The sequence below is a fragment of the Papio anubis genome, chromosome 10 (assembly GCF_008728515.1).
Source record: "Papio anubis isolate 15944 chromosome 10, Panubis1.0, whole genome shotgun sequence".
Lineage (NCBI taxonomy): Eukaryota > Metazoa > Chordata > Mammalia > Primates > Cercopithecidae > Papio > Papio anubis.
The window spans coordinates 107265842-107278930 of record NC_044985.1 but is presented as its reverse complement, the minus strand read 5'-3'; positions in this window follow the sequence as shown (position 1 = coordinate 107278930).

The window sequence follows — 13089 nt, the reverse complement described above, 5'->3', positions numbered from 1 at the left end:
TCTTTTTTTATACTTACTGAATTAGAAAAAAACATGGTGACTAATTTCTCTTTTTTCATATGCTCAAATTCAGGCCCAGGTTACTAATTTCTTGATCTTATTAATCTTTATATTTTCCCTAGCACCAAATATGAGTCCTTATATATAACAAGTATGCAATAAAAGTATTTTGTAACATAATTCATCGTCTGTGGTCATTCATCAGCATGTAAACTATGCAGTTTTTCACTTGGTGGGGAAAAGAATCAGTGCAAATCACTGAAGTATCCAGTTAACTACTCATCTTCCTCCATTATAGATGCAATAGCCTTCTACAGTGCAGCTGTGAACCAATTTGATGAACAAATCCTTTGATGCTAATGTATTTTGTTTTGTTATTTTGGTTCTGAGATCAGTTGACTCTTAGTGCTTAAAGAGTTCAAAGCAGAAGTCACAAAGTATATGATTTTCTCATTTACTTTTTAATATTAATATATGTATTTCTATAAATATGTTCCTAAAGCTATAGTCTTAGACTTATAAATTAACAGTAATTAATATATTAACATAGCAAAGTAAATATCTAATGACATTTGTTTGACAATGAAGTAAAATCTATTTTGGGCAACACAAGTTGGTGGTTATTATTAATAATTAATCTGAATAAGACGAATGATTTAACCACATTGTGATGACTGTTTTGTTCAGTCCACATGGAACTGTATTTTAAGTAGCTTAGACCAGATTCTCCCCCTGTGCATTTCTATTCAAGGGGAAAATCCAAAAATCTGTTCTGTTTTAGAGAACATAAAATTGCAATTTCCCACTCTGACTCAGATCTCCTGTTTCTATTCACTTACTGAGTTCTTTATAGAAAATACATGTTGGCTAAAATCAATGAAGCAACTCTAAAACTCCTAAACAATGCACTGGTACAAATTAATTAGCTTGGGAGCTCTAATGTTTCAGTGGGTAAGCAGGCCAATTTTCTCATCCAATACTCAAAAACTCTAAAATGTTGGGTAGTAGACATTCATTTTTGAAAGGCAGTGTTGAATCTAGGGTATTTTTACTTACAAGTTTACCAGAGGTTATATGGCAGTAAAATGCATTTATAGAGTAAGGATTTTCTATTCCCTCCAGTTCATAATGTAAAACTGCAGTGGGCCATTTCATGATAAATTTAAGATGGGTAGGAAGTTTAAGAGCAAGGCAAAAGTGAGGAAACTCAAGGATAGGAATCATAACCATTTTCCCAAAGTTACTGCCATGAGTCTGCAAGCCCCAAGATTAAATGCCTCTGCTATAAACGCCTCAAGGCTCTCTTTCTTTATTTCCATGCAAATAGAAACAAGCAAGAGAGAAATGAGTTGCCTTCAATAATCAAAACAAATCAATGTGCTAATGAGAGAAAGGGTAGAAAACATAGACAGCATTCTCCATCCCAGGAATGTAAATGGATGTCATCATAAAATCAAAATACAATTGCACTTTATTAATCTAGAGCCATCAGTAAAAATCTTCCAATAGTAGCTACCTACAATTTAGTAAGATAAGTCTTAATGCTTCCACCTCTTTCAAAGAGAGGTAGAGAGCAAATCCAAATCCAAGACTGTATGATGAATGTTCATATATTTCTTCACATTGGCGAGATCTAAAAAGGATACTTAAAATGAGAATGGGACATGATTATAGAATGTAAATTGACTTGCTGTTAGGATTTGGCAAGTAGGTAAAAGCTTGTACAGGCATCAGTACAAACCAATGTAGTGTCTTATGAGGGATACGCCTAACCATAAAATAGCGGATTAAAAGGTTGAACTATTTCTTAAAGCTTTGGCAATTATGGAATAGCTGCTGGCTCACATGATTTCAGCTCACTGCCATTTCTCGCAGACATGGTGAAGACACAGACTTTTCAATCCAATTGCCTCATCCTCAAACATGAGTAAGTCTGGTCGATATACAGTGTGCCCACCACCATGTTTGACTAATTTTTGTTATTTTTAGTAGAGATAGGGTTATCATGCCTATGTTGTTAACAGGCTGGTCTCAAACTCCTGACCTCAGGTGATCTGCCCACCTCAGCCTCCCAAAGTGATGGGATTACAGGCGTGAGCCCCCGTGCCTGGCCCAGGTGATTTTTAGATACTATTACTGCTTTTTTGTTTGTTTGTGTCAGTTAATGTGTTTTTAAATGTAGGGTAGAACCAAATAGAAATAGGAATATTTTTGAAAAACAAAAAATCTCTCTTTACTGTTAACCTACCAAATTTGCAATAAGTATCCACCATTTGCCTGGGAAGAGAGGGAAAAATTATAAAGGCAGAGAAACATCTAATTTACCATCAATCTTTAGAGAGAACGCATTTGGAGTGCTACAAAAACAATTTAGATTAAATTATATTAGATACAACAATCACTGAGGATTGACCTTTTAAGAAATATGGTAAGTGTGCTTCTCTAAAACATCAGAATTTTCACTCTGACTGCTAGCCAAAATTTAGCTTTGTAATTCCTTTGTCTAAATGTTTCTAACCTCTGCATTACACACACACTTACGCATACGCCAGGAAACCAGAACAGAGATTGGAGAGGAGAGACTTAAATGTGGGAAGATGTCTTTTGGAGCCCTCAATTGTCAGTTGAAAACATTCTACTGTACCCCCAGGGAGGCCTGGAAAGTTGGAGCATTCATGACTTGGAATTTGATAGAACAGATGTTGTGGTAGGCAGGATAATTACCTCCACCCCTAAAGTTTTCCACGTCCTAATCCTTGGAACCTGTAAATATGTTCGGTTACATGGCAAAGGAAAATTAAAGTTGCAAATGAAATTAGAGTTGCTAATCAGCTGACCTTAGAGAGGGAGATCATCCTAGATTTTCCAGGTAGGTCCAATGGAATCACAAGTGTTCTTAAATGTAGAAGAGGGAGGCAGAGGGGCCAGAGTCAGACAAGGAGGTATAATAAAAAAGTGAGGTCAGAGTAATGCAATGTGCAAGGTACTAAACCCTCATTGCTCATCTTGAAGATAGAGGGAAGGGACCATGAACCAAAGAGTAAAGGCAGCCTCTAGAAGCTAGAAAATGTAAGAAAACAGATGCTCCACCAAAGGCTCTGGAAAGGAACGCAGTCATGCTGATGCACTGATTTTAGCCCAGTGAGAGCTATGTCAGACTTGTGACAAACAAAATGGCAAGATAACAAATTTACACTAAATCATTAAGTTTGTGCTAACTTGTTATGGCAGCAATGGGAAACTAAAATGAATAGACTGGGGTGCTGTTGGAACACATGTCTACAAATGTCGAAGTGACTTTGGAACTGGGCAGCAGGAAGATTCTGGAAGAATTTTGAGGAGGATGATAGAAAATGCCTGGATTGCCTTAAACACACTAAATATGAGTCTGCATGTTCATGACTCTGCTAATGAGGGTGTGGAAGGAAGAGAGGCACATGTTACTGAAAACTGGAAGAAATGGGATTCTTGTATAGTGGTAAAAAACTTATCAGGATTATGTCCTACAGGTGTGTGGAAAGCAGAATTTATAAAAGATAAAATTGGACATTTGGCTGAGGAAATTCTAAATAGTGCATTAAAGGTGTGGCCTTGTGACTTCTGCAGCCTCCAGTAAAATGCAAGAGGACCCCAGTGTATGTTGTTCTCCTCCCTGTGTCCGTATGTTCTCATTGTTCAGCTCCCACTTACAAGTGAGAACATATGGTCCTGCATTAGTTTACTGAGGATAATAGCTTCCAGCTCTATCCATGTCCCTGCAAAGGACATGATTCCATTCCTTTTTATGGTTGCATAGTATTCCATGGTGTATATGTACCACATTTTCTTTATCCAGTCTATCATTGGTGGGCATTTGGGTTGTTGAGGGGTTAGGTGGGGGGAAGGAGAGCATTAGGAAAAATAGCTAATGCATGCTGGGCTTAATACCTAGGTGATGGGTTGATAGGCGCAGCAAACCATCATGGCACACATTTACCTATGTAACAAACCTGCACATCCTGCACATGTACCCCAGAACTTAAAATAAAAATTTTTTAAAAAGTAAGAAGAAAAAAGTACACTGTTAAACTGAGAAACCAGGATTGATGTTCATGAAATTCTCAGCCTATTCATATTGCAAAATGTCAGAATGTTCAGTTACAAAAAAGCTATTTGAAGAGATTAAATGTATGACTTACTTATCTCCTCAGGCATCTCAGAAGAAGTTAAAAACAGAGATGGGATTATCTAGGAAAGAGCTGTAGAGAAGCCTCTCATCTAATGAAGTGAATCTCTGTGATATACACAGGAAGCCCACAAGTTTCTTAAAGATTTTCTACCAGTAGCAACACAGCTTAGACTTAAAAATACAGACAGTATATCAAGTAAAAGTGGATGGTCGAGAGAGAAGGAAGAAGCAATTCAATAGCCTGACAACAAAGAAGCCAGAAACACTGGAGCAGATGTTAGTTTAAAGTAGAATTCACCCGGAAAAGTCCTTTTATTTCTTCCTGCAAGAATTGAAAGAATTAAAGACTCTTGCAAGTAGAAAATACTAGTAGGTTATATGAGTTCAGACCTATTCACAAAAATTTAAGACACTGGTGGGGACAAAATAAAAAAGTGAGTTTATAAATGTTTGGATGATTGTATATTGATGCTATTTAATATAATAGCAGTTATGTAACAATTCCTTTGGTAAGATGTATATAAAAGCTGTTAGTTTGACTAGTATTACAACACTTTTTGTTAAAACAGACCATCCGAAGATGGGACTCTTCTGTAATAAGTTCAATACATGACAAACTAAAGTGACAAAAATATATATAGATTGACCAAAGTTGTGATGACTTTATATTGCTAAATTCTTCAATTAAGAGAGAGAGAGTCTTAATTTAAAAGAACAGTGGAGGGCAATTCTTTCAAATAATTCTGCTTATTTAACCTCTGCTGCTTTACTTCTTAAATTCCTAATATAAAAACAGCTAACATTTGTGAAGGATTTATTATATTCCAGGTTCCATGCCTTATGCCACTTAAATAAATTATTTCAGACATTTCCACAGACACCATAAGGGAGGTATCTTTACCATCCCTACTTCTCAGATAAGGAGATTGAAGCACAAAGAATTGAACTAATTTGCCCAAGTAGTAGGTTGAAAATTAGGGATTTAGATTCAGCTCTACAGGACTCTGGAAACACAGCTGTTAGTCACAACATTATCCCTTTTAAGTATCTGAAAATTAACAACTCATATTCAAAGCTCTCTGATAAAATTGAAGAGGAGTGTGCCATTTTAAAGCATGGGTTCTTCAATATAGTAAATAGGTATAGCATCTTCATTATAATCCTCCTGCCTGAGTTTAGGGAGACAAAACGGAATGCAATAGAAAATACCCTCTCTATGTCGAGATAATTGCCCATACACCTCCAGAAAGAAATAGCTGTCATCACTAATATTGATTACACACATATTATGACCCCAATACTGGGCCAAGTGCCTTCCATACTTTTTCTTGTTTAATCCTCACACTTGAGAGAGCCTGTTTTGCAAGACAAAGAAACTGAGGCACAGAACGCTTACCTGTTGGCTTGAGGCCCCACAGTTAGTGACTGGTTCTGAGCCAAAGCTCTAGAGTCATCCTGAGACCACTGTGATTTCCAGCTTAGGTGTAACTATTTCTTTCTTATCTTTTCTTTTCCTTTTTTTTTTTTTTGCATAGGAAAAAATATGCCAAGTTAATTAACCTAGTTATTTTGGGTTCTATTTAAATAAATGTTGGGTGGGATTCGGGAGGGAAAAAAATGTAGTTGCACAGCATGGAGAAGGCATGAATGATTTATGCCTGAAATATCCTCTGGCAGCTCAAGACAAGTTCTAGATTGTTCCTGACGGGCTGTTGCCTCATACTATCCCAGTGTTGAATACACCATTCACATTGTTGAATGTTTTCCTCACCTCATTTGTCTGAACCACCTGAAAATCCGGGACAGTTTTCCCCTCATCCATTTCCAACACATTAGTATTGCTGTCTCCCCAATCTGCTATCTCAAACTGCAGCTGGCGCCTCGGGTCTGTGTGGGCCCCTGAGTCATAAAGAGTGGGTACTTAGCAACTAGATCTGATAAGCACAGGATGTTCTATCTTTAATGGATGATTTACAGTTTGAGTTTGGCCTTCTGTTTCATTCGTTAACATTTTAGACTGTAAACTGATCTAAAAACAGTTTAGATTGAGGAATAGACAGGAAATCATCTCTAATCAAGGTCTAACTGACAAATATTGTGGTCTGAAATTTACCCTAACATTTTAGTATGTTTTATTTCCCCTTTTTAGCACTGACAGTAACTTTAGCTGTATAATAACAAATTTTAGAGGTTGACTCAACATTTCCCTGGTCTAATTTTCTTCTTCATGTTAGGGAAAAAAGAAATGAGTAGTTGCTAAGAAATACTAATAGCTACCAATTGGTTTCCTGACATTTGAGCAAGCTTAGAAACCTATCAATGGTATATTATGAATTAAAGCCAGTTCAGATAATTTCACAGCCACATCAATCATTGAATATTATCGATAAACTACAAAGGGAAAAAGACTGATAATATTGTACGGTATCCCTCCCAGTCTCCCAACTGAAGAATCAGAATTTTCATTAGCTTAAATGCTGCTGATATGCACCCATAAGACCAGATACCCTGCGAAAATGTCAATATTCATCAAAAGTAGCCTGCTAAAAAAGACGGTATCTCATAACCCATAGACCGATTGGACAACTTCCTATATAGCATAATATAAATGATTCCATAAGAAAGATTCTTGTCCTAAATTTCTTTTCTGCTACTCTGACCACAAAGTATGTGGTTCTCACATTCCATATTCCTTTGATATAGAAGGTATTTGTTGAAATGGAAATATCTGACAGGGGTAATACCTGAGGTCATGTAAGCATGAATACCTTGGAAGAGCAGTTTTTCAAGGGAAAGAGATCCAAGACTGCTAAGAGAATCAGGAGAGGCAACGCAAAGGAAAGCGGGTATGGAGGGGGAGACAGAGATTAACCTGAGATCAATCGGCAAGTTGGGGCATGGTGAAGAACTGAGTCAGGGTAGGAAATAGGACACAGGGGCAACGGAGAAAGAGAGAGGCAGAAGCCAAGGGTTTTGGAAGAGACATAAGAGAAGCTGGCAACTTCAACAGAATCTATACAAATACTGTGGACAAGTTGGCAATATGTATCAAGAAGTTAAACTTTTTAATGCCTTTGGTGTAGTAATTCTATTTTAAAAATTGATTCTAACAAAATAACTCTAACTACAGAACATTCACACCACTACATGGATAATATCAAAAACTTGGCAGCCACCAAGCTATCCAATCACAGGTTAATCATTGAGTAAACTCTGTCTATCTTCTTAATTAAATCCTATAAATACTTTGAAAATGATGTTTAAAAAAATATATAACAAAAATGTTTATGATACAAGGTTGAGTTAAAGAAGCAAAACATAAAACTGAATACATAAAGTAATTGTTATTACAAAAATGCATGAACATGTTGACTGGGGGCAAGTCAGACTGTTTTAAGTAAGTGTGTTTTGGTGATGGAGGTTATAGGAAATTAACCCCTTCTCCACTCCATCTATTATTTCTTTTGACAGTATATTTCCAAATGCTCTTTAATAAGCCAATACTGTTTTTGTAATGAGAATTATTTCTTGAGTAGCAACATCACTGTGATCCCAAGGCTAAATCCCAATGCTAGCTAGGTATGCATTAATTTTCTCTGAAAGTTTTGGGTTTAATCAAAGGCCCGCAGTCCTAGAGAGAAGAGGGATCTCTTGGATTAAGGATATAGGATTAACTCTTCTCCCCTAGTAGAGTCTCTAAATAAGAATAAAAAATTTATTACCAACATAGGAAAAAAGAACACATTGGGCACGTTATTATCAGATCAATTTAGTTGTGTTCTGTCAGATGAAAACTAAAAATGTAGATAAGTTTTGGTGGGAATTGCAATGTCTTTAAAATAATTATTCAAAGTTTGCCAAAAATTTCTCCAGAAAGGTAGGCCCTGTTCTAAGGGTGATGTGGGGACACTTGAGTCATCTGTCATCTTAAAAGCCCAATCCTGGCTGATCTTGGTAGTAAGCAGATGAGCGATTATTGTTACCATAATTGGATTTTGTTAGGACGGGAGACAGAAATAGAGATGAATCTATTTTCTTCTCTTAGAGATTTGACATTTTAAAATATATCCCTGCCAGTGGAGAATTTGGTGAAGGCTGCTCTTTTATAGTGGAAATCTTAAAGAAAAACATGTTGCGTGATGATTCATGTGAGGGTGCCAGCCTATTTAAATGAGGACAAGGTATTATTTTAATGCTGAAAGGAGCCTAGGAGTATCTGACACTTCAGAGGAAAAGCATTTGCATTTGTAAATTAAGTTGATTGAACCATCATTGAAATGGAAGGCAGCATAGAGAGAGTGTGGCCAACTTTGGAATTAAACAAAGCTGGGTTTGAATCCTTTATCCAATGCATATTATCTGTATGGAAACAAATCCAAATATATTGCACCTCTTTGAGCCTAAATTTGTTTATGGAAAGTAAATGACAATAACGAAAATAAAAATGACCAGGCACTATGTCAAACACTTTATATTACCTCATTTAATTCTTACATTGAATCCAAGAGGAAAGTACCATTAGGAAGAAATAAAACCACGTATGTATATAAAACATCTGGCACATTCTATAGCACATACAGATGGGCACATTAAGTTTAACCCATTTCCCTTAACAATAAGATTCACAGTCCTGGACCACAACCTGCTAAATCATCAATAGTGAGTGGTTAGTCAGAGTGCATAGCTTTGGACATACATGGATAATTTTGGCTTACTAAAAGCAGATCCTGAATCAAGGATTTCAGTGCAAGCTTATTTGAGGAGTGGAGAAGTGAGAGAGGGAAAGGAGGAAAGTCAATAGAGGGTGACTTGATAAGTGGGTCACTGCTTTGGACATTTGGGGTTCAGTACTACTGGGGATCTTCTATGAGACTGTGTAGAAAATAACTCAAAATTTACTTCCAGGAGGCAACAGAGCTAGAAAACTTGTCACTGCTTGAGGGGCACCCCTGGGGCATTAATTTCTCTTGCTTCTGCCTACCCTGTGTTCATTTTGGCCCAGCAAGATCCTATACCCAGAAAGGAACCTATCTGGTAACCTATGAGGTGAGCAGAGGGGACGCTGACAGCTTCTGCTGTCACTAGGCAAGACCTTTAGTAACAACAGAATGTCAAATTTACTCTGGAAAGAAAGGGTCACCAAATTGCGCTAATTGCACACTTCCTTCATTTGAGAAGCTCCTGTTCCTGAACATTTGTGCCTTGCCTAGACTCAGCAGAAATCACACCACGTCTTTGCATATACATGAGCCACAGACACACAAAGAGACCATTTAACAGATATTTGAGCTGTTCAAACAAACAAATAAAACCTGTTGCTACTTGTCCCCAGCCATGCACTCCAGCCAAGGACACAGCTGTGACGTATTAGGCAAGGTTGTTACCAAGAAGGGAACATCAGCAGAGAGATGGTGGAAGGGCAGGAGAAAGGAATTTACAGTGTAGGACCCCAAAAGCAAATGGAACTTGGGGACCCGGAAGAACTCAGAGCAGACCATCCTTAATAGCATAACCAGCGAGTGACAAATTCACTTTCCAAGTCATGCAATGGCCTAGAGGCAGTAAGTGTTTGGAACTAGGCAGGTGAACATGCTGAAAACGATGACTCTTGAAATCTGACAAACCCTGTGCTATGTCTCAAGGTGATTTGCCAGGACTCACCCCAGCAAGCGGTTCACACATGATACGCACTATGCTGGTCTTCCAGCAAACTGGGCAAAGAGCAGGCCAGTGTGGGGGATTGAGAAGGAGTTACTAGGGCAACTGAGGGAGAGACATAGGTCCTGGAGAGCGAGGATGGAGATGGGAGGGATTTGGCAGTCCAATTCATTCAACAAGTCTCCAAAAAATGAAGAAATCATTGGCTCTGCTTTTCTAGGAGCTCATGTTCTAGGAGGGGAGAGGGATGTACAAGTCAACAATTCAAATATCTTCTGGTAAATACAGAATACAGCCATGATACAGGTTAAAAGGGAGGATGCTTTGGGATGACAGAGGAAGCACAGTTACTTAGAGTCAAGGGAGGTCAGAGAAGACACCCTGTACTTGCTAATGCCTTTTGGAGTTTGGAAGGCGATTCAGCATGAATATTTAGTCTGGGTATGTGGGATGGATGGGTCAACCTGGAAACAGAAAGGGTATCAAATGTAAGCTGTTATATCAAATATTGTTTCCCTATAGAGAAAGAGAAAACAAGGGCAGGGAAAACGGGGCACCAGCTCACTGGCAAGCAGAGTTAAATAAGCCAACATGTAGTACCACATCTTATGGATGCATATTTACTCTTTAATAATAAAATTTCTTTATCCTATGCCTGGTAGTATGTTTCAAAAAATTTTTGGACATTTTCTAAGAAAAGAAGGAGTTGGTTTCAGTCATTATTGATTTTTTTCATCTTTAATGTATTTGTACGAGCTTCAAAGCTTTGGAGCTACTGGCATAGCACCCCTCTGTGACCTGACCTAGGGATATTGTCTCAAGAAGGGAAGGAATGTTTGAGAGGGACATTTGACAGAAACATTCCTCCTTATCTTGAGAAAGCCTGGTGTGTGTGTGTGTGTGTGTGTGTGTGTGTGTGTGTGTTTGTTTGCATGTGGCAGCTGGGGAGACGTCCTATTAATCTCTCTTTCATGGAAAACCTTGTCTTCTCTCTAAAGGGCACTCAGAACACTTGCCTTTGTTCAGCCAAGCCCATTTTCCCTTATCAGAGAGATATAAGGGAAGGTCTTAGCTGTACACAGGAGGGACACTTTGGCACTCATTTTTATAAACTGCATCGTGTAATTGGTATTGGAAGTGCATTCCACTCAGCTGGCTGCGGTATCGGGACTTGGTTTCTTGGACAATGATCACACACATCCAACGTCAGGAGACCGGAGAATCGCCTGGCTACAACTTGAGTGCAATCTGGTGCTATCACCCATGGCCCGGAACAAACACAACTATGCCTAATGCCCCTTGGATTCTGGGTGGAGGTGTGAAACGTCCTCCTGCCAGTCTCTGCTTGGCACTGGGAGACAGAACAGCCTGGGGATCTATAATTGGCCATTAGAAAGAGCTGAGAAGAGGCTAGAATAGAGAGAGGGCTGACAATATTAACTAAAGGATAAGAATAAAACCAATTTGATAAGCTTCATTCTAAGGTAATTCTTCCCGAGTCAATCTAGTCATGTATTTGGTGATACTTTATTATTAGACACATTGTTTTAGGATGCCCTAAATATGGATTTGCATAAAACAATGCTTGTAAACATTTAATTGTTTTGCATTTGTTTTAATATATTAAATACACAAAAAATCACTAACGAGTGAAGCCAACTCTTTCCTTCCTTGGAAAATGTTCAAAAAAATTGGAAGTATACTATTAGTGACCAGAATAAAGGAATTCTATTTTTAAAACAGTGGAATATATGTAAACAGGCACTGAGAAAGCCTAGAGAAATATCTGAACCCAGCTGAACTCACTTGGAGACCCCAAGTGAGTAACGAAGAAGGCCAAAATTAAGTAGATTAGTGGATGAACACTTCTAAACTGTGTTTCTCAAATTTAGTGTGCATATGAACAACCAGGCGTCTTGTTAAATGTATTGCTGGTTCAGTAGCTCTTAGGTAGGGTACAAGAATCTGTATTTCTAACATGGTCAATTTCTTTTCCTTTTTCTTTTTCTTTTTCTGTTTTTTTTTTTTTTTTTTTTAGATAGAGTCTCTCTCTCTCTTGCCAAAACTGGAGTGCAATGGTGTGATCTCGGCTCATTGCAACCTCCACCTCCCGGGTTCAAGCAGTTTTCCCGCCTCAGCCTCCCGAGTAGCAGGGGTTACAGGCATCCATGATCATGCCTAGCTTTTTTTTTTTTTTTTTTCCTGTAGTTTTGTAGAGACGAGATTTCACCATGTCGGCCACGCTGGTCTTGAACTCCTGACCTCAGGTGATTCGCCTGCTTTGGCCTTCCAGAATACTGGGATTACAGGCATGAGCCACCACGCCCTGCCAACATAGTCAATTTCCAATAGGCAGATGCTTACTGTTTGGGCAGTTACACTTCAAGTAGCAAGGATCTAAAGTGATAACTGGTTTATGACTCTACATCATGGGCCTCCAGTTACTGTGCCACTCTAAAAATAAGACTTTCTGCATATTTGTCTGTTAGAGATAAAGAACTTTGACACCATTTTACCATGAAGAGTCTCTGCAAACAGAAAATCAATAGTAGAAAGTAAATCTATAAGATCTGTGACTGATCCAAGTTTTACACTTACTAACTGTGTGACCCTGAATGAGTTATTCAGTTATTCAGTCCTTGACACTCAGTTTCCTCAGTTGTAAAATGCATAGAACAATCTCTGTATTGCTATATCCAGGGGTAGTTTCTAAGATCAAATGGCATGGCTAACATTAACTGAGTGCTTAGGATTTGTCAAAAACTGTGATAAACCCTTTAAATGTATTACCTCATTTAATATTTGTAACAATTCAACAAAGTAAGAACTATTATTATCATATCCCCATAGCCCCAAGGGTATGTGGGGCTCCTGGAAAATATTTCCAATTTGGTTTAAAGCTGTATTACAAAGTTCATGAAGAATGTGAAGAATATAGTTGAAGATTTAGAATTAGGAGCAGAGAATAGGAACATACATATCGTCTATTCCCCAATCGGACAATGTGAGGGTTCTTTGTAGTGTTCAGGCAGGTCCAGGAATCATCTCTTCATGTCCTTTGTTATCAAACGTACTACTCTTGGCAACTTAATATCTCCCACCACAGGAAAAAAATAGCAATGTCATGTGCATTGGTTTTCCAAGCTACATAAAAAATTACTACAAAGTGGCTTAAAACAACACCCACGTATTAGCTCACAGTTCTCTAGGGCAGAAGTCTAGACAAGGCATAGCTGGGTTCCCTGCCTGGGTCTCACAGACTG